General features: G+C 39.3%; 1 protein-coding gene across 4 annotated transcripts in view; it reads right to left on the reverse strand.

Moving 5' to 3' along the window:
- The window catches only part of BMPR1B (bone morphogenetic protein receptor type 1B), a 664,739-nt gene that overhangs the window by 494,196 nt on the left and 148,116 nt on the right, over positions 1–22,427 (reverse strand). The gene's annotated exons all lie outside the window — the stretch shown is intronic.

Raw genomic sequence — 22,427 nt, forward strand, 5'->3', positions numbered from 1 at the left:
CACCCGCCCACACGCTCAGATTGCCCTCAGACCCCCCCTTATCAATTCGCCAGTGCAATATTTACATCTGTTATTCCCTGTAATAACCCACTGATCACCTGTCAATCACCTATCAATCACCCCCTGTCACTGCCACCCATCAATCACCCCCTGTCACTGCCACCCATCAATCACCCCCTGTCACTGCCACCCATCAATCAGCCCCTAACCTGCCCCTTGCGGGCAATCTGATCACCCACCCACACCAATAGATCGCCCGCAGATCCGACATCAGATCACCTCCCAAGTGCAGTGTTTACATCTCTTCTCTCCTCTAAACACCCACTAATTACCCATCAATCACCCCCTATCACCACCTGTCACGGTTACCCATCAGATTAGACCCTAATCTGCCCCTTGCGGGCACCCAATCACCCGCCCACACCTCAGAACGTCCTCAGACCCCAGCCCTGATCACCTCGCTAGTGCATTGCTTGCATCTATTTCCCCCCTCTAATCACACCTTGAGAAACCCATCAATCACCTCCTGTCACCCCCTAGCACACCTACCCATCAGATCAGGCCCTAATTTGCCCTGTGTGGGCTCCTGATCACTCGGCCAAACCCTCAGATCCCCCTCAGACCCCCTTCCGATCACCTCCCCAGTGCATTGATTGCATCTATTTTCCCCTCTAACCGCCCCCTGAGACACCCATCAATCACCTCCTGTCACCCCCCTAGCACTCCTATCCATCAGATCAGGCCCAAAACATCCTGTCATCTAAGAGGCCACCCTGCTTATGAAAGGTTCCACAAAATTTGCCCCCTCATAGACCACCTGTCATCAAAATTTGCAGATGCTTATACCCCTGAACAGTCATTTTGAGAAATTTGGTTTCCAGACTACTCACAGTTTTGGGCCCCTAAAATGCCAGGGCAGTATAGGAACCCCACAAGTGACCCCATTTTAGAAAGAAGACACCCCAAGGTATTCTGTTAGGTGTATGATGAGTTCATAGAAGATTTTATTTTTTGTCAAAAGTTAGCGGAAATTGGATTTTTATTGTTTTTTTCACAAAGTGTCATTTTTCACTAACTTGTGACAAAAAATAAAATCTTCTATGAACTCACCATACCCCTAACGGAATACCCTGGGGTGTCTTCTTTCTAAAATGGGGTCACTTGTGGGGTTCCTATACTGCCCTGGCATTTTAGGGGCCCTAAACCGTGAGGAGTAGTCTAGAAAACAAATGCCTCAAAATGACCTGTGAATAGGACGTTGGGCCCCTTAGCGCACCTAGGCTGCAAAAAAGTGTCACACATGTGGTATCGCCATACTCAGGAGAAGTAGTATAATGTGTTTTGTGGTGTATTTTTACACATATCCATGCTGGGTGGGAGAAATCTCTCTGTAAATGGACAATTGTGTGTAAAAAAAATCAAAAATGTGTCATTTACAGAGATATTTCTCCCACCCAGCATGGTTATATGTAAAAATACACCACAAAACACATTATACTACTTCTTCTGAGTACGGCGATACCACATGTGTGACACTTTTTTGCAGCCTAACTGTGCTAAGGGGCCCAAAGTCCAATGAGTACCTTTAGGATTTCACAGGTCATTTTGAGACATTTGGGTTCAAGACTACTCCTCACGGTTTAGGGCCCCTAAAATGCCAGGGCAGTATAGGAACCCCACAAGTGACCCCATTTTAGAAAGAAGACACCCAAGGTATTCTGTTAGGAGTATTATAAGTTCATAGAAGATTTTATTTTTTGTCACAAGTTAGCGGAAATTGATATGTATTGTTTTTTTTTTCACAAAGTGTCATTTTCCGCTAACTTGTGACAAAAAAAAAAATCTTCTATGAACTCACCATACTCCTAACAGAATACCTTGGGGTGTCTTCTTTCTAAAATGGGGTCACTTGTGGGGTTCCTATACTGCCCTGGCATTTTAGGGGCCCTAAACCGTGAGCAGTAGTCTAGAATCCAAATGCCTCAAAATGACCTGTGAATAGGACGTTAGGCCCCTTAGCGCACCTAGGTTGCAAAAAAGTGTCACACATGTGGTATCGCCGTACTCAGAAGAAGTAGTATATTGTGTTTTGGGGTGTATTTTTACACATACCCATGCTGGGTGGGAGAAATCTCTCTGTAAATGGACAATTGTGTGTAAAAAAAAATCAAACAATTGTCATTTACAGAGATATTTCTCCCACCCAGCATGGGTATGTGTAAAAATACACCCCAAAACACATTATACTACTTCTCCTGAGTACGGCAGTACCACATGTGTGGCACTTTTTTGCACCCTAAGTGCGCTAAGAGGCCCAAAGTCCAATGAGTACCTTTAGGATTTCACAGGTCATTTTGCGACATTTGGTTTCAAGACTACTCCTCACGGTTTAGGGCCCCTAAAATGCCAGGGCAGTATAGGAACCCCACAAATGACCCCATTTTAGAAAGAAGACACCCCAAGGTATTCCGTTAGGAGTATGGTGAGTTCATAGAAGATTTTATTTTTTGTCACAAGTTAGCGGAAAATGACACTTTGTGAAAAAAAACAATTAAAATCAATTTCCGCTAACTTGTGACAAAAAAAAAAAATCTTCTATGAACTCACCATCCTCCTAACGGAATACCTTGGGGTGTCTTCTTTCTAAAATGGGGTAATTTGTGGGGTTCCTATACTGTCCTGGCATTTTAGGGGCCCTAAACCGTGAGGAGTAGTCTTGAAACGAAATTTCTCAAAATGACCTGTGAAATCCTAAAGGTACTCATTGAACTTTGGGCCCCTTAGCGCAGTTAGGGTGCAAAAAAGTGCCACACATGTGGTATCGCCGTACTCAGGAGAAGTAGTATAATGTGTTTTGGGGTGTATTTTTACACATACCCATGCTGAGTGGGAGAAATATCTCTATAAATAGACAATTGTGTGTAAAAAAAATTAAACAATTGTCATTTACGGAGATATTTCTCCCACCCAGCATGGGTATGTGTAAAAATACACCCCAAAACACATTATACTACTTCTCCTGAGTATGGCAATACCACATGTGTGGCACTTTTTTACAGCCTAACTGCGCTAAGGGGCCAAAAGTCCAATGAGCATCTTTAGGCTTTACAGGGGTGCTTACAATTAGGCACCCCCCAAAATGCCAGGACAGTGAACACACCCCACAAATGACCCCATTTTGGAAAGTAGACACTTCAAGGTATTCAGAGAGGAGCATAGTGAGTCTGTGGCAGATTTCATTTTTTTTTGTCGCAAGTTAGAAGAAATGGAAACTTTTTTTTTTTCTTTTTTTTGTCAGAAAGTGTCATTTTCCGCTAACTTGTGACAAAAAATAAAATCTTCTATGAACTCACCATGCCTCTCACTGAATACTTTGGGATGTCTTCTTTCCAAAATGGGGTCATTTGGGGGGTATTTGTACTATCCTGGAATTTTAGCCCCTCATGAAACCTGACAGGTGCGCAGAAAAGTCAGAGATGCTTGAAAATGGGAAAATTCACTTTTGGCACCATAGTTTGTAAACGCTATAACTTTTACCCAATCCAATAAATATACACTGAATGGTTTTTTTTTTATCAAAGACATGTAGCAGAATAACTTTCGCGCTCAAATGTATAGGAAATTTTACTTTATTTGAAAAATGTCAGCACAGCAAGTTAAAAAAGTCATTTTTTTGCCAAAATTCATGTCTTTTTTGATGAATATAATAAAAACTAAAACTCGCAGCAGCAAACAAATAGCAGCAAAAGAAAGCTGTATTAGTGACAAGAAAAGGAGGTAAAATTCATTTAGGTGGTAGGTTGTATGACCGAGCAATAAACCGTGAAAGCTGCAGTGGTCTGAATGGAGAAAAAGGCTCTGGTCCTTAAGGGGCGAAAAGACTGTGGTCCTGAAGTGGTTAAAGAGACACTGAAGCGAAAAAAAATATGATATAATGAATTGGTTGTGTACTATGAATAATTTCTAGAAGATTAGCAGCAAAGAAAATATTCTCATACTTTTATTTTCAGGTATATAGTGTTTTTTCTAACATTGCATTATTCTATAATATGTGCAGATTACACAACACTCAGCATTCAAAATGATTCTTTCAGAGTTGTCTGTGAAGTAATGACCACTCCTCTAGCAGAGAAAAAGTAAACAGTTCACTTACAGATGAGATAATACAAGTCAGATAACAGCCCTCTCTACCACTAACTTAGTCGGAGAGCTTAATGGCTTGTTTGCATAGAGATAACAACTGGAGTTTCTCAACTCTTCCTGTACTGGAAACAATTTTTCCAAATAACATATTGTCGCCATTGTGATAGGGACATCATTTAAGCAGTTTAATAATCGGGACAGCTGGGCAAATAAAATGTGTGGGTTTTATCCACAGAAGAATGTTTTATTTTAAAACTATAATGGCCGAAAACTAAAAAATAATGATTTTGTTTTCCATTTTTTACTAATTTTTCCTGTTAAAATGCATTTAGAATAAAAAATTCTTAGCAAAATGTACTACCCAAACAAAGCCTAATTGGTGGTGAAAAAAACAAGGTATAGATCATTTTGTTATGATAAGTAGTAAAAGTTATTGGCAAATAAAAGGAAGGAGCACTGACAGGTGTAAATTGCTCTTGTCCGTTAGGGTAAAAACCCCTATGGGGTGAAGTGGTTAACAAACTGTAAACCTATCTTAAAAGTCTAACCCCAGCATCCAAATCTTAAGCCTGACCTTTCCTTGGATTTCCTTGGATCAAACACATAAGCCTGTGCCCTAGCTTGACCCTTAATTCCTAGTATTAGCGCTAGAACACCAAAATGAAATATACTATCACATTAACAGTAGCACTAGGATGACATCAACGTTTCTGTAGCAAAATAAGATGTGCTACAAAGTGTACTACTAAATGGCTGTGCTGAAGTTTGGGTGCTGAAAGCTATTATTATAAAAAAGCATGTGTGAATCATAGAACACCAATCCTAGTTTCCACCCAGTCCAATTTTTTCAGAGTCAATATTCACAATAAGTGTAGAAGGGAAATTGGAAGTTTAGAGAGCAGCAGAGTTGTGTGCTTTTTGAAAATAGTCTTATTAGAGAAGATGGTGAGTGAATAAAGCAGTGCTTAAAGAGACACTGAAGCGAAAAAAAATATGATATAATGAATTGGTTTTGTACTATGAATAATTACTAAAAGATTAGCAGCAAAGAAAATGTTCTCATATTTTTATTTTCAGGTATATAGTGTTTTTTTCTAACATTGCATCATTCTATAATATGTGCAGATTACACAACACTCAGCATTCAAAATGATTCTTTCAGAGCAGTCTGTGAACTAATGACCTCTCCTCTGGCAGAGAAAAAGAAAACAGTTGAGATAATAAAAGTCAGATAACAGCCCTCTCCAGGACTTTGAAAGTCATAGAGCTTAATGGCTTTTTTGCATAGAGATAACAACTGGAGTTTCTTAACTCTTCCTGTACTGGAAACAATTAGACTGATGTATCTGATCTTAATGTTTTATTTCTTAGCTGTACTACACATACAAATCATAATATCATAAATCAAATCATAATATCATATCATAATTTTTTTTCGCTTCAGTGTCTCTTTAAAGCACATTCGATAATTACAGCTTCTTTGCATTTATTTTCTTAATTTTGTTTTTTACAAAGTGTGAACATGCAATCAGATCTATTTCTCTTATCTAAAAATCACTCAAAACAGCACTATAAACAACAATTACAGCAATTACACACTGTAGGTATATAGTAAAAATGTTAAAGACAATCACCTACTTTTAATGCAGCTTACAATAGAACTGTACATTTCATAATACAGCACACAGTTTCAGTTGGTGTGAGTTTACAACTCATGTAGGCTTGTATGTAAATGTGATTGCATTACACACCAGGTTTCACACACTCAGTTGTTTCTGGTTCCATAACTCAACTGGGTACCCTGCCACTCGATTTGTATTTATCAAAAAATGGGCTTTAAATTCTAAATAGCTCCTAATCTCAACCCTAAAAGCTGTTGGCACTAGCTCAACAAAGTTCTTGTTATACAAGTTCTGGTGGATAATTAGCATTATATAAGCTCTAAAACAAAGACTGTACATCACTTAGCATGTAAAGTGCTTGCTGATTGCTTCTCTTTGATTTAAGCCTCCACTTAAGTAATTTGTGAGTTCAATCAACATCAGATATCAAGTAGAAGACACCCATGGTCCGCATAGGAAAACACTAGTGAGCAGGGTTCTATGCTGTGAGCAATCTATCTATATGGGACCAATATCTGAAAGCTGTAGCTCAAACACAGGGCAGTAAATAAGAATTTCTAATATAACACAATCAGATTTTTATTTTCTTTGCTTTAAGCCCAACTAAGCCCATAAATAAACATGGAAGATTCATAAAAGAATCATGTGGGTCAGTGTAAATTCAAAATGTTATTGTTGAAATGTAATCCTTATGTTCAAAAATACATTGTGTAGCTCTGATTGCATGCAGTTGTGCACCACTTCATACAAACTTGAGACCTCGTCTACATCATTTCTTACAGGTGCTGCCCATCTACTTCTTGAGAACTCCAAGTACAGCCTACTCATGTACTACTGGGCAGCACAGAGGCATAGTGGATAGCGCTCTCATCTGGTAGCGCTGGGTCCCAAGTTCATCTCTGGGCTAGGACACTATTGGCCATATCCTTGTAACTTTTCTCCCGAGTTTTCTCCATGAATAAAAGTATCATCTTATCTAAAAACAACTTGTCAAACCTTAGCAACTGAACAAGTACTAAAGAGTGGGTAGAAAGGTACTATCAAACTTAATTGAGTAATTTATTTCTTGGTGGGTATTTAAAAGACATTTTATTTATAAGGTTTGACAATATGTCCTTGGAGAAAAAGTTAGTAGGATATGGCCCTATGTGGAGTTGGGCTGTTCTACCTGTGTTTGAGTGGGTCCCCCTTGGGCACACCAGTTTCCTAACAAATCCCAAAAACATATAGGTCAGTTAATTGGTTCCCCTATGATAGGGTATTCAATGAACTTAAATAATAGGAACATTAGATTATGACTGTTATAAGGATTACATTTTGTGCTCCTCTATGACTATGGATTATAGATGACCATATAGGATGATAATTATAGTGGTGGGAAAAATAGAAAAACATCTATTCTTCCTAGTTTGGGTATCAAATTTTTGCACATTACGTACCTACTTGTCAGCTGAATCCAAAAAGGAGAAAAAGCAATTACATTTGACAAAACAGGTCTTCCCACTGCTTTGCATCTATACACTATTTATATTAAATTATTATGTTAAAGAGGAACTCCGGTGAAAATAATGTAATAAAAAAGTGCTTCATTTTTACAATAATTATTTATAAATGATTTAGTCAGTGTTTGCTCAGTGTAAAATCTTTAGTCTCCCCGATTTACATTCTGACATTTATTACATGGTGACATTTTTACTGTGGGCGGGTTATGTAGCTGCTCCTAGCTGTTTTGGCTGTTAGAGACAGCTGTAAACAGCTAATTCCTGTCTGTGAACATTGTTACATTGTGGCAGTTTGCCCAGAGTACCGCGGTACTCAGAGCTTCTTGTGGGAGGGGTTTTAGTACAAAATCAGTCATACAGCGCCCCCTGATGGTCTGTTTTTGAAAAGAATTATATTTCTCATGTAAAAGGGGGTATCAGCTACTGATTGGGATAAAGTTCAATTCTAGGTTGGAGTTTCTCTTTAAATACTGTTAAACTGAACCTTGCATTTGCAAATACTCACATATTCATAGCCACCAATTATTCTGGTCACACTAGGAATTATTTAAATCGAACCTTAAAGGATAACTATCAAAGTTAACTAAAATTCTAAATGCCACATATATTTCCAGCAATTACTAGCAAATAATAATACAAAGGTTTTTTTTCATCTTTTCATGTTTTATGTGAAGAAAATATGACACTCAAAGAAAACAGTTTTCACTGTGAGCAGTACTATAGAGGACTGTGTCCAGCAGCACATCCAGCATACAGAAACAATCTTCATTGGCTGTAATACTGTGAGTAAAATATTTTCCGAATGATAGAAAGAAAGAAATATAGCTTCAAATGTGTGTAAATAACCATCAACTGCAGCTCTGCACATCTGATCCTGTGTGTCTCTCTCTCTCTGCCTCACAGTGTAAAGTAAACAGTTTACAGCTAGGGAGATCTCATTCTCAATGGGGGGTATCCAAATAAGGAAAAAGTACAGGCCCTTCTGTTCTGCTCCTTCTCTGTATCTAAAAATCCCTCAGCTTTTCTCATATGATCTGTGAAAAAGCAGTGTGTGTGTGTGTGTGTGTGTGTGTGCGTGCGTGCGTGCGTGCGTGCGTGCGTGTGTGTGTGTGTGTGTGCGTAAGCAGGACATAAACAAACTGTAAATCATTCCTCTGTGAATAGTGACAGAGAAGTATAACCTAGCTACAAGGTATAGCTCTAGCATCGATACCGACACAGACTGTTACAAGCAGTTGGTAATCGAGAGTTTTTTGTTTTGTTTTTTTCACACAGGCTGTGATGAGAGACCTCTGAAAAGCTTTCCAGTGTTGCTGGCTAAAAGCTGTATAGGTATGTGGGGTTTTACAGAAGTACAGTTTCTGTTGTTCTTTAAGTGAAAATATACTGATGAGATAAACAATTGTATCTATCCCCCTACTCCTAAAAAATACTTTTTGATATCCCAGAGTTTTATGTTATGTTTAATAACTTTGAAAAGTAACTTTATTGTTTATTTGTTTTCCTCAGATCAATGACAATCTGTCCTATGTCTTAGAGAGCTTATATATATATATATATATGGTACTTATCCGTTAGCCGGGCGCATCCGGCAGGTGGCGCTGTTGTAGCGAATTTCATTCATGCTTAGTTAACGTAGTGCTGTGTGAATGGAAGCGCCGCAGGTGGCGCTAATTACATTGATACGGCACATAACAATAACGGTGTTAATGGGAACTAATATGTATTTCAAGTGGCCAGAACTGTTACTTAATGCAATTAAAATGAAGGCAGCGGCAATGTAACAGATGAAGCCGCCGCCTTCGTCTGTTCTTCGTCTTCTTCTCCCCCTTTGCCCTCCTCTGGCTTTTATACAATGCTGGCAGCTGGGGGGGACACGCGTGTCCCTGCAGAGTCGTTCGTCGCAAGAAAACAAACAGGATTCCCTTCCGCGACGAACGACTCTGGGGGGAGACGCATGTCCCCGCAGGCTGCCAGCATTGTATAGAAGCCAGAGGAGGGCAAAGTGGGAGAAGAAGACGAAGAACAGACGAAGGCGGCGGCTTCATCTGTTACATTGCCGCTGCCTTCATTTTAATTGCATTAAGTAACAGTTCCGGCCACTTGAAATACATATTAGTTCCCATTAACACTGTTATTGTTATGTGCCGTATCAATGCAATTAGCGCCACCTGCGGCGCTTCCATTCACACAGCACTACGTTAACTAAGCATGAATGAAATTCGCTACAACAGCGCCACCTGCCGGATGCGCCCGGCTAACGGATAAGTACCGTATATATATATATATATATATATATATATATATATATATATATAGAGAGAGAGAGAGAGAGAGAGATAGATAGATAGATATAGATATATACCCTGTTCTCAGATGCCCAATTCTTTGAAAGAAAAGTGTTTGATGGCTGTAACTCCTTATCAGTGGGAGATGCTATAGTCCAACTGGGTGCTGACTGGAGAAAAACTGTCTTTTGCATATCTGAATATTAACTTTTTTTTTCAAGCAGAGAAAGCAGGACAGCATATGTATTTGTAGGATTGCCACTGTACATACACATCTATCTCATCATGTCACATGTCACTTTGGATTCCCTTTAAATGGATGTTCAAAAACTTGCACCAGCGTACTTCGACAAAGATTTACTTTAACTCCTTTCGGACCGACGCAGTTTAAATCTACGTCGGGCGGGTGGCGCTGCGGTTCTGACTGGACGTAAACTCTACGTCCCATTCACCGCGCACCCCCGCCTGTTCCCGCTGCTCTCGCCGCTTTCTACCCGCCGCAATGTGCTGCCCTGCTGCCTCTATGACGGCAGAGCACTGTGAGCCAATGAAAGCAGCTCCTGACCGGCGCACAGCACTCTGTCGTCATAGAGAGCAGCCTGCGGCGGGGACAGAGCGTTGTGACCAGCGGGAGCGACGGATTATTGCGGCGATTCGTCGGTATGCGCGTTTTAGCGTACCAGCAGCCTCTGGTCCTTAAGGGGGCACAGGCTGCTGGTACCGAAGTGGTTAATTTTCATGGCTTGTCTAATTTCTCAAAAGAATACTCGGTTGTTTTAAACTGACCATTTTAAAGTGCACCTAAACTGAGAGGGATATGGGTATTTCCTTTTAAACAATACCAGTTGCTTGGCAGTCCTGCTAATTTATGGCTGCAGTAATGGCTGAATCACACACCTGAAACTAGCATGCAGCTAATCCAGTCTTACTTCATTCAGAGCATCTGATCTGCATGCTTGTTGATACACAGGATCAGTAGGAGAGTCAGACAACTGGTATTATTTTAAAAGGAAAAATCCATATCCTTCTCAGTTTAGGTTCAATTTAAGTCAACATTGTAATTCTGCATCAATCAATTTGTGTTGATTTTATCTATTAGATTGTTCAATGTATTTATTCAGTGTTTCTCAAACCTCCCCAACAGTGCATGTTTTGCAGGCAACCTCATCCATGCACAGGTGGGATAACTAGCAACTCAGCTAGTTGGATTCCATGTAGCTGAGACACTAATTACCCCACCTGTGCATAGGTGAGGCTGCCTGCAAAACATGCACCATTGGGGAGTCACCAGGACAGGTTTGAGAAATACTGTATTAATTTATTTAGCTTACCCTGTGTATGGTCACTCTTCTCAGTTCTCTCAATCCTCACTGGCTGACTGCAGTCACCCAAATAGAGGTTTCATCTATGTCTACACAAGAAAGCATTGCAAAACTGTTACAACGTTTGCCAAAATTCTTTGCAGCATATATTGTTGTCTTGGAAGAAATAATGTTTCTACAACACTCTATTTCATCACTTATGCAATTGAGTGCTAGAAGCATCTCAGCTTGCCAGTTTCACAACTTTCTATCATTCTCCTTCACTATTTGACAAACAGATACTCACACTGGGCACAGAAAGCATCAACATCAAATAATACAAGCACTTGGTAAAAGTCAACAACCTGCATGTGAATAAATACTTCAAACCTTCCTGGCTGTAACACAAAATCCCTGATCTTTGATATCAATAGATTACAATATTAGAGGAACATCTAAAAGTTATTACCTGGAGTATGATCATTTCTCAGAATATACCACAGGTAAATTGCCTGTTAAAGGTTAAGTTTCCCATAGTCCAGATAACTGCCTTTAAATATGTCATATTCAAAGTGTGATGGCATGCTGATACTGTACAATAATTATATATATAATTCTATATTCAGGCTCACATAAATGTAAGCTGTAAAACTGCAAACTTCAGGAATTCTTCCCAAAAAGGCACCCCGTGTAATTGAACAGAGTTATAAACAGCAGGAAATTGAGCTGAGTAATTTATGCTGACTTTTGCATTCAAAGCAAAGTCTCCAAAGACTATCTTAGCTCCAGCCCTATTTTCTACAGGCTTTCACTGGAAGCACTAGTGAAACAAGGTGTAATGAGTGATATGGGCCTCCTGATAGCTTGTTTGTGCTTCTGTAATTGGATAATACATTAAACAGTTTCAGCTGGGTGGTATAAGTACCCCGGCAGCAATCACCCACATTAGGAGAAAGAAAGAACCTCTATAAAACACTGACACATTTTTCCTATTTATCAGTCATCCAAACAGCATAAATAACCACTTAGACCAGAAATTTCCAGAGCACATTAGTCTGATAATAATAAAAAAATATTCTGCAACAGCCATCCATGTTTTTTTTACAGAAACACAATATCTTTCAAAGTTATATATATAATATTATTTTTAATACTACTAACAATGTTTATATCAGCTGGGCAGAGCATAGGTTATGTTTGTACCAGGTGAGGCTAAATGTTCAGTTCAGAGGAAGAAAAAGTTAAATTGTTATTATTGTCATTATTTGTATTATTTTTATTTGAATGGGTAGCTGACAATACATCTAAAAATACACAGCTAAGTAAATTATTAAGTAAATCAAACATCCTATTATTCAAAACAATCTTAAGACAATATGATTAATCATATATTATTGAAAAGGCTAAAGATTTAACAAATACATTTTGTCTTGCTTTAGAAATAAAGGAAAACACAATCAGGCTATTGAAAATGTGCCCCAACTACCTATAGGAGTTCTTTTTTCTTCTCATCAGTAAAATAAGTACTTAGAATGTGGATGGGTTGCTATGGCAACTTCTCACATTGCTTTGACTGTATCTCACATTACTATGGCAATTTCTCAGCTTTTGCTGCTAATAAATATTATAAATCAAAGTGCATCTAAAAAGAAAATAAACTTTTGGCTTGAACAAAAAGAACTTTAGATATGTAAAAGTGATGTGGCATATCTTATGACTGCCATCAACCAATCAACAACTACCACAGTGTCTATGGGAGACAGAAACATTTTGAACAGCATCCTATTATGAAAACTTCATTGCAATCAACCTAAACAATCCACAATAAGTAAAATATAAACTCAAAATCAAATGCACCTTATAATTCAATATTTTTTAATCTGTGGCCACTGCAAAGTTTACTGTACAGCACATAATTAAAGGAACAATTATTTAAAAAAAATAAAATTCCCATAAAACTAATAATAAATCTGTTGATGCGAGTATATACCAGAGATAAGCTTGTACCATATCAATAAAGTGCAGCTAATAAAGTGAATGTTCTAGCAAACTGCTGTACTAAACTCCCTTGCACAACTGAGGGAACGAAAGGAAAATAAAACACTTTCTCTGTCACCTTTGGGGTGTGGGTTTCTAGTACATTTCATGTTATGTGTAATTAGCTGTGTGCCAACCTTTGGTACGTTCCATAATAAATCCCTTGACCACATTTTCTGCAGGGTTGGCAGAAATGGAAAGGCTCTATTCATTAAATCACAGAACACACCACAGAAACTTACCACACTGCACTGCTTCCTTGCGAGATTCCAGCACGCTAGAAATTTCAACAGCCATCTCTCTCTATGCTTGAAAAAACCTCCCATATGACTATGATTAAGTAGGATATGAGAGTGGTCCAATCAGTGTTTCTTTTCTTTTCTATTTTTTTTTTAGACCTCCTCCCCCAACATTACATGTGGTGTAGGGACAGGGTTATGCCTGCACTTAAACAGTAACCATCTGTTACTTGCAGGAAAGCTGTGTCTCGTTCTCAGGTTTCCCAGCTTCTTAGCACAATAATATGGCTTTTGGGCTGTGTAGGTTTAACGCATAGAAAAGTTACAAACCCTGCAGCAGTCCTATCATTCAGATACCTCGAAGTGTAAGGTCCACACCAAAAGCTCAGCTTTTTCCAGCTGCTGCTACAGAATTCCAATAGCTACAAACCACAGCGGCAGCGAGGCTTGGAGGTCACGATGGGTGGTTTCTGGATGTTAGCGAAAAGATTATTAAAGGCATTAAGTAAAATAAAAGAGCAAACCACATGCCTTTACACCATTAATAGCTGAATCAGTCATTACTCTGAAACTCATCTGACTTCCCATTATAATTGGTAGAAGCTAATCACAGCATGGGATTTAAAATCTTATTAAACCTCCAGTATAAATAACACCTTGACAAAACTTGGTTCATGACACAGGTAAGTGGAAAATTACTGTAAATGGAATACACTTTTCCTGGAAACGTCTGATCACTCCTTTAAAGTTCTTATTTAAGCTTGGTTTGTTTTTGCATATATATATATATATATATATATATATATATATATATATATATATATATATATATATATATTTATTTATTTTATTATTACTTGGCTGGCCCGGTTTTCATGCTGTTTTCCTATGCTAATGTCAGGTGCTGATTGCTGGAAAGTACAGCACATCTGTGGTCCATTCAAACCACCACCCCCTCCTATGCAATTCTCATTATCATGCTGGGAGGGGCACTAACTATTCTTTTCCCTCTATAGCAAAGAGCTAGCCATACCCACCCTCTCTGAGCTGCTGATGAGGAATATATTTTAAAGAAAACCTGAACTGAAAATTAAAAGTCAAAATAAGCATACACAAGTCATACTTACCTCCCGTGTAGTCTACTCCTCAATCTCGTTCTCCTCTCCCGCATCCTGTTTGTCCACTGTGATCAAGGGAATTCTCCGTCCTCCATTTTCAAAATGGCCATTACCCCTAACAGCTTCCTGGTCAGCACACTGTTAAACTGTAACATTGTCCACTTGAGCCATAGGAAAACATGGACTTTACTGGGCATATCAGTTGTCCACTCAGCTATTAATGACAGCAACTGATATGTAACTGACAGCAACTGATATATTTCAGTTCTGACAAAATGTTTTCAGAACGGGAAGGGATCATTGTCAGAAGAAAATGGTGAGCTTCTGAAAGGAACTGATGGCAAAGTAACTATTTAATGTTCATTTGAAGTTACCTCATGTGTTTATTTTAAATATTTTTACTCAGTACAGGTTCTCTTTAAGAGCAGCTCTGCAGCTCAAAAAGTCTTATCAGAATTTCCAGTCTACTCCTTCCTTAATAATGCACTTATCCCTCCCACAACCACCCCAGTGTGTTTATGAAAAAGTTAAATTGTAGAAGTGAAAAAGCAGCTCAGAGGTACATGTGACTTCTAGAAACAGTCTGCAAAGTGGGAAGGATTAAATGCTTTATAGCGCAGTGAGTAGAGTGGAACTCTTCAGAATCATAGTTGCAGTGCTGGCCACAAAGATTCAGGCCTCTTTCAGATGGATTGCTGAACTGTGTATTTGTTGCAGCTAAATAGCACTGTTTTAACTCACCACTACCAGGTGAAAGAGGCCTTAATTCCACTCAGTGGAAGAAGAGAAGTTAAGAAAAACAAAAGTTTGCTTTCCTAAAACAGAAAGAATTTGCGATAATTCAGGTTGGAGTGAGCTTGAGATGTCTCCCAGGGCACCACTGCTGAATATATGCAAATTAACCATTGTACCCTTAGAAGCTAAACACATCTCCAGAACAGCTGGAATGCAATGATGTGTCAGCTTGTTAATTTGTACAGAGCCATAATAATCCAACATGCATACAGACTGTTTCGGATTGTTTGATCCTCATCAGTGCATGGCATGGATTAACTTGGCTCTATCAAGTAGGGATTGTAAATCCGAGAGGTACAGACTAACCAGCAAGCTCATGGTGATCCAGAACTCATTGGAGTGTGTAAGGGACTACAATGGTCCTAAAACTTGTGGCCAGATATCTGGGTCATGTGACTTTCTTTTCTGAAGATAATTTTTTTTAATGGCTGAACAAAAAAATAAAAATTAACATAGTTGTGTCATCGAAGTACTATTGTGCTACTAAGTTTACACACCCCGGTGGAATTTATGATTTCTTAACCATTTTTTATAGAATATGAATAACACAAAAACTTTTTTTCACTCATGGTTATTGTCAGACAACTGTGTTTACTCTTTTTAAATCACAATCACAACACTACTAAAATATCCCTGAGCAAAAGTTTATATACCCTAGTGATTTGGCATAATAACATGCATACATCATGACACAAACTGGTTTTAATTCCTATTAAAGGTAATCATCGTCACCTGTGATATGTTTGCTTGCAATCAGTTGGTGAGTATAAAAGGTCAATGTGTTTCTGGACTCCTGACAGACCGTTGCATCTTTCATCCAGTGAAAAATCCAGGAGGGTGAATTTTAAAGAGTAACTGTCAGGCTGCAGAAGCTAATTTAAACCTCTATTCTCCTGTGTTAAACAGTTTAGAAGGAAGCCAAAAAGCCATTAGTGAAGATAAAAATCTCAGTTACCTTTGATGTGTGCTTATCAGAAAAGCTGTTAGACCTAAGAGGACGCAAGCCGCATACTATACTGCAAAGCATTCTGGGGCCCTCCCCTCGGCTGCTAATGAGACGTTACAGCAGCTTGTAATCAGTCCAGCGCGTAGCACTGATAAATCTCCGGGCCGAGTACACTGCAGGAGTCAGCTATTGTTCCTAGCCACATGGCTCATTAATATTCACTGCACACTGTGTTATTCAGTACGAGCTTTTCTGTGATCAGGAAGCAGGCAGGACATGATGACACATTTGACAGAAAAACATGGAACCTGCCATGAGCTGTCAGGAGCATCAATCTCTGCATATACTATATAAAAATGCTGTGAAGTACAAACGTGGACAGTGAAATGCATATGTAATGTAAGTACAGCCAATCTTTAGCTACTGATATATGTGTTTATTTTCTCTGAGACCTTATACCTAACAGCTCCTCTTTAAAGAAAATTCAGCAAAACAATATTTTTTTTGTACAATTTTGCTACAGAAAAATTTAGAATGGGTATCCACTATCATTAATTTGTGTCAATGCTGAAAGCATCAGAGAAATCTTGTGTTTCCATAGCTATTTTTTTCATCTTAGTGGTAAGGCACTATGACACATTTCTTCTTTACACAGAAATAGTTCCTCATCACATCTTTAACTATGGAGGAGAGGGTTCAGTCTGTCCTATAGGGAATTAGCTTAAAGAGAACCTGTACTGACTAAAAACATTTAAAATAAACACATGAGGTAACTTCAAATGAACATTACATAGTTACCTTGCCGTCAGTTCCTCTCAGAAGCTCATCATTTTCTTCTTACACTGATCCCTTCCAGTTCTGACAACATTTTGTCAGAACTGAAATATATCAGTTGCTGTCAGTTATATATCAGTTGCTGTCAGTTGCAGCTGAGAGGAGAACTGATGTGTCCATGTTTCCCTATGGCTCAAGTGGGCGATGTTACAGTTTAACAGTGTGCTGTCCAGGAAGCTGTTATGGGGTAATGGCCATTTTCAAGATGGAGGATGGAGAATTCCATTGATCACAGTGGACAAACAGGATGTAGGAGAGGAAAAACAGATTGAGGAGTAGACTACACAGGAGGTAAGTATGACTTGTGTATGTTTATTTTGACTTTTAATGTTCAGTTCAGGTTTTCTTTAAACAGAAAATAAATGTCTGTAAAATCGAATGACCTATTTTCTTGTAAACAGAACCCAAAATAAAGTTAATTTTTGCAGAAGGCGATGTATTTCAGCCTACTGAGCATAGCATTCTGCCCCAATAGCCTAGTATGGAGTGCACTGCTGACCTTCCTGTAAGTGAGACCTGGAAGCCAAACCTCTGTGCCGAATTTCAGCTCCAGTGAAAAAGTAAAAGAAAAAAGAAAGAAAAGCAAAATACATTTATCAAAGATCCAAAGACCCATTAGTGCTGTATGCCATTTTATTTAAAAAATTGTTGTGATTGAAGCAATCACCATCAATTCCCACCATTTGATTGCCATCTTGGCAGCTGCCACGTTGAAGATCAAAGGACCTATTTATTGGTCAGACACAGACATAAAATAAATTGGCAAGTGGTGACATATATTATACAGCCAATCAGCGTTTATTGCCATACGAAGGCCAGCCCTGTCGCCATTTTTCCTACCACGTCAGGCTGTGCATTTCATTTTGGAAAATCGGGTGGTTTAACTCATCCAAATGGACCTCTTACCACAATGTAAGCTCAGCATTCCCATTCTGGTTTTATGTTTTCTAGTTAGCTCAATTGATGCCCTCCCAGAGCTGCAATGCAGTATGCTTTCTGCAGCTAACTGCACATGCGTGTGTTACTGATCGGTTTGTATTTTACAAAGAGCACTGAAAAGCACAGATGCCATGCTTACAAATATTGCTAGGCCCCTTTAAAATATGAACACGGGCTGCAGACGGAAATGCAAAGATAATGTTAGCAATTTTAAATTAGAAAATTATTAATGCATGACTAATACATGTCATAGTAATATTATCTTATTTAATGTGTAATTTCATTTCAAGTATTGGCAATTCTTAATGATGTTTACACAAGTAGTCTAACTACTGTGAGAAACATAGAACGCATATTTACATATGTTTATATTAACAACATCTTGCTTCAGAAATCTAATGAAGCATATGGGCATGATCTACTAAGATTCTGCAGGGCTAGGGAGCTGTGGCAAGCTGTGATAATAAGTGATTGAAAAAACAAGTCCTGAATCTATTAACAATGATCCGGCCGCTTCTAAGTGGTAAAAGTCTACACCCTCACCTGGGTCCTAGCACACCATAGCAAGGCTTGCACCTATTACCTGAAATACATGAAACTATAGTTGTATATACTTACCCGCAGTGAGAGTGGAGTCAGGCTATCCTGCAGGCGTGTGCATGTAATTGCAACTGTACAGCCAATGATTTAATAGCCTTTCAGCAATACTCATGATGCCACCTACGAGACAATTTTAATAAACTAATTCCAGGTTTGATAATCTTCATAAACTAGGAACTACCGGTATGTATGATAACAGCAGTACTAGTATGCAAATTAGTATACATTTTTACAAAACCAAGACGCAATACAACAGTCTCAAAATGATCAGTAACTATATACTACTGTATAAACACAATTTTAAACAAAAGTAAGGGTTAAAAAAAAAAAAGTAAGGAGTTTTATTTTGCTTATCTTTTTGTAAAAAATAAGGCCTGTTGTGTTTTACAATTATGAGCCATGTGTGGGCTTACCTAACAAGGCAGTCACTAAAAAAATGCTATGCTAACTGAAGCAGTGAGACCATGGGGTGGAGGAGGGGTGCATGGCTATGTTTTCCTTGTAAGCACCATCCCCTAACAATAGCCAAACAAATTCACTAGTCAAAAAAAACAGTTTTCAGCAATCTTTCTACCCCTTAAAAAGTATGTTATCCCAGGAGGGCAATGGTCCCAACTTTTTACTTCCCTCTCCTGGGGCCCTTCTCATGTACTTTCATACTCCCCCTCTAGAGGTAAGATAGGGAGAATTATATTAGTTTAAACTACCTTGAACACAAAGTCGGTAAACTAATATTGGATGGGCATGAGCTTCATATCATCAGGCATCACTCCATTAAAAAGTCATGATTCTGTACTAGAAATCAGTGTATAAGCTTAAAACAAGAGCACTTTTGTCTGTGAACACAAGTCATTGCTGCATTCACTAATGCAAAATAAATATGTATTTTCCAAAGAAAAACATATACATAAAAATGGTCAAAAAAATCTCTGGGCCCAAGCTCATTTAAGATGGACTTAAGAGAGTAGATATTGTCCTGTGGTTTGATGTATTATAATTTGAAATTTTTGTAAATCAGGGACACCATGTTCTCAAGCTTAAAAACAAGTAGGACCATAAGAATGGTATTAGCCCACAGATGAAAAGCCAGCACCCATGAATGTATGTGGTGCATAACTGTACATAGCATGTGTGTCTGAACAATATTCACAGATTTTGGAGCAACATCTGTTGCCGACCAGTCAACATCTTCTCCAGTTAAAGCCTTCCTTATTTCTAAGACAATGTAAAACCTCATTCTACATGCGTTACAACTGCATGGGTTCACTCTTTAAAAACATTTGAATTGAAAAATATGACAAGGGATAATTGAACTCTTTAGCAATTCTAAGAATGGGATAAAATGCACTTTCAAAACTGTAACAATTGGTCTCATCAGTTCCTAAATGTTTAGTTGAATTAAGATGACATGATACAATGACATTATAAACTTGCCCCGTCTAACATTTTTGGAAACATGTTGCTGGTAGGGATGAGAGAGCAAAATTCTTAAATGTGGTGCCACATTGAATTTGCCCCAATCTCGCTTAGCTAGAAACTCACAAAATTGGCAGCCAAGCTTGCCGTAAATCCATGTTAGGCAACAACGATGTATGAGTAGTTTCTGAGTAAGTGATGATAAATCATACCCTATCAACAGTTGCACAATCTTTCGATCTTTAGCCTTTCGATTGATAAAAAGTTGTGATTTTTTTTTTCACTCATTTTACTTCAATTTTGGATAATTTCACCTCAATTTCTAGAAACTTTGTCTAACCGAATGTGCCAGTTTTACAAAATGATTCCCAAGATTCTGGAAGACTGATCAGAAGTTCAGTGAAAACCTTGTGAATTTGCAAGCCACGATTTTACTCATCCCTAGATGGCTTCAAATTCAAAATGAGCATTTTTTTTTTTATTTTTTTTTTTTAGTTTAACTAGTTACTGTGCAGTATATCTACATCTCAAAGGACTTCATCTGAAGTCCCAGGGATGTAGATATTTGTCTATTGCTGCTGCGTGCCCATGCTCGCTCCCACATGCATTCTCATCACCGCCCATTAGTGGGGAGATCAGTGAATGGGAATGCAGTTCCCATTCATTGATCAAAGTCCCTGTGTCAATGATTGCCGGCATCAATGAGATGCCTGCAGTCATTGTAATTAAAACAGTAACACATGCATGCATTACTTCCTGTTTGCATACTAACCGTACACGCAGGAATAATCGGTGTAGGGACATCTTGAAGCCAAATAGTAAAATTACATCTATATACATTTATTATCACATAGTAACCAAAAAAATCAATTGCAAATAAAAAAATATAAAAATACATAAATAGTTACCTTAGGGACTAGAGATGGCCCGAACGGTTCGCCTGCGAACGGTTCCAGGCGAACTTCCAGGGGTTCGCGATCACGGAAAACCGCAAACTTTACAGGAAGTCCGATTCGCCCCCATAGTGCACCATTAGGGTCAACTTTGACCATCTACATCACAGTCAGCAGGCACATTGTAGTCAATCAGGCTACACTCCCTCCTGGAGCCACCCCCCCCCCCCCTTATAAAAGGCAGGCAGCGCAGGCCATTTTACTCACTCATGTGCCTGCAGTAAATAGAGAAGGGACAGCTGCTGCAGACAGAGCAGACTCTCATAGGGAAAGATTAGTTAGGCTCTTGTAGGCTTATTAGCTTGCTGCTTGCTGATTCTTATTGCTAAAACAGCACCCCACAACAGCTCTTTTAAGAGCTAATCTTGTTCCATTTTTTTTTCTGTGTCCCACTGACACTTGATAATTCATACTGTGTGTGCCACTGCCAGGCCCAGCACATACACAGTGCCACTGTGCCTGTCCGCTACCTGTCTGTGTGCGACAGGTGCACATTGTAATACCCATCACTGCATATATCTACCTGTTGTGTTCAGTGCAACCACCTCATCACTGCATATACCTACCTGTTGTGTTCAGTGCACCCACATATCTACGTGAGTGCACGCAATGTGATATACCACTCCGTGCATACCTGTTAACTGCACCCGTGTGACTGCACATTGTATTAGTCAAGTTAGTGCATACCTTTCATTTCCCCCCCCCCCCCCGATATGTACAAAACAGACAAAACAGGTAGAGGTAGAGGCAGGTCTGTGCGAGGTCGTGGTGATGTGATGTTATGCAGCCCTGGACCAAAGTACAGTGCTCAGAAGAAGGCACGTCCCATCAACTCCCAAGATTGTCAGGATGTGGTTGACTATTTAACACAGAACACCTCATCTTCCGCAGCCACCAGCGCTACTCCAAGTACCACATCCACTACATTTGACAGTTTACAGGCATTATTTGGTTGGGAAATCACTGATGCACAGCCATTATTGTTACAACCAGATTAAGGCGCTAAGCAAGTTACACCACCTCATATGTCTGAGTTCGGCGACACTATGGACGTAACGTGTGCAGAGGAGGAGGATGAAGTACCTGCTGTTGGTGCAGTTTTGGAAGTGTCTGAGGCAAACGAAGCTGGGCAGGATGATTATGATGATAACGATGATACGGATCCCATGTATGTTCCCAATAGAGGAGGTGAACAGGGGGACAGTTCAGAGTGGGAGTCAGAGAGGAGTAGGAGGAGACGAGTTCCTGGAATAAGCAGGGGGAGCTCGTCGTCAGAAACAGCTGGTGACAGTGTCCGGCAGCATGTATCGCCTCCTATGTACAGCCAGCCAACATGCCCTTCAACGTCAGCTGCTGATGCCACCATAGTGCCATCTCCCCGCGGGGCTCAGCGGTTTGGACATTTTTTAGTGTGTTTGCCTCAGATCCGAGCAATGCCATCTGTTCTCTTTGCCTCCAAAAATTGAGCCGTGGAAAGGCCAACACCCACGTAGGGACAAGTGCCTTATGAAGGCACATGGAGATAGAGAAAAGGCACAAACTGCAATGGGAAGAGCACCTGAGCAAAAGCAGCACACAAAAGAAAAGCCACCCTCCTTCTCCTCTTCCTCTTTCAGGTGCAGCATCTTCATCCACTTTCTCCCTTGCACCTTCACAGCCACCCTCCTCCACTCTGCCTCTGCCCTTGAGCGGTT

This window comes from Hyperolius riggenbachi, chromosome 1, assembly GCF_040937935.1.
Source record: "Hyperolius riggenbachi isolate aHypRig1 chromosome 1, aHypRig1.pri, whole genome shotgun sequence".
Taxonomy (NCBI): domain Eukaryota; kingdom Metazoa; phylum Chordata; class Amphibia; order Anura; family Hyperoliidae; genus Hyperolius; species Hyperolius riggenbachi.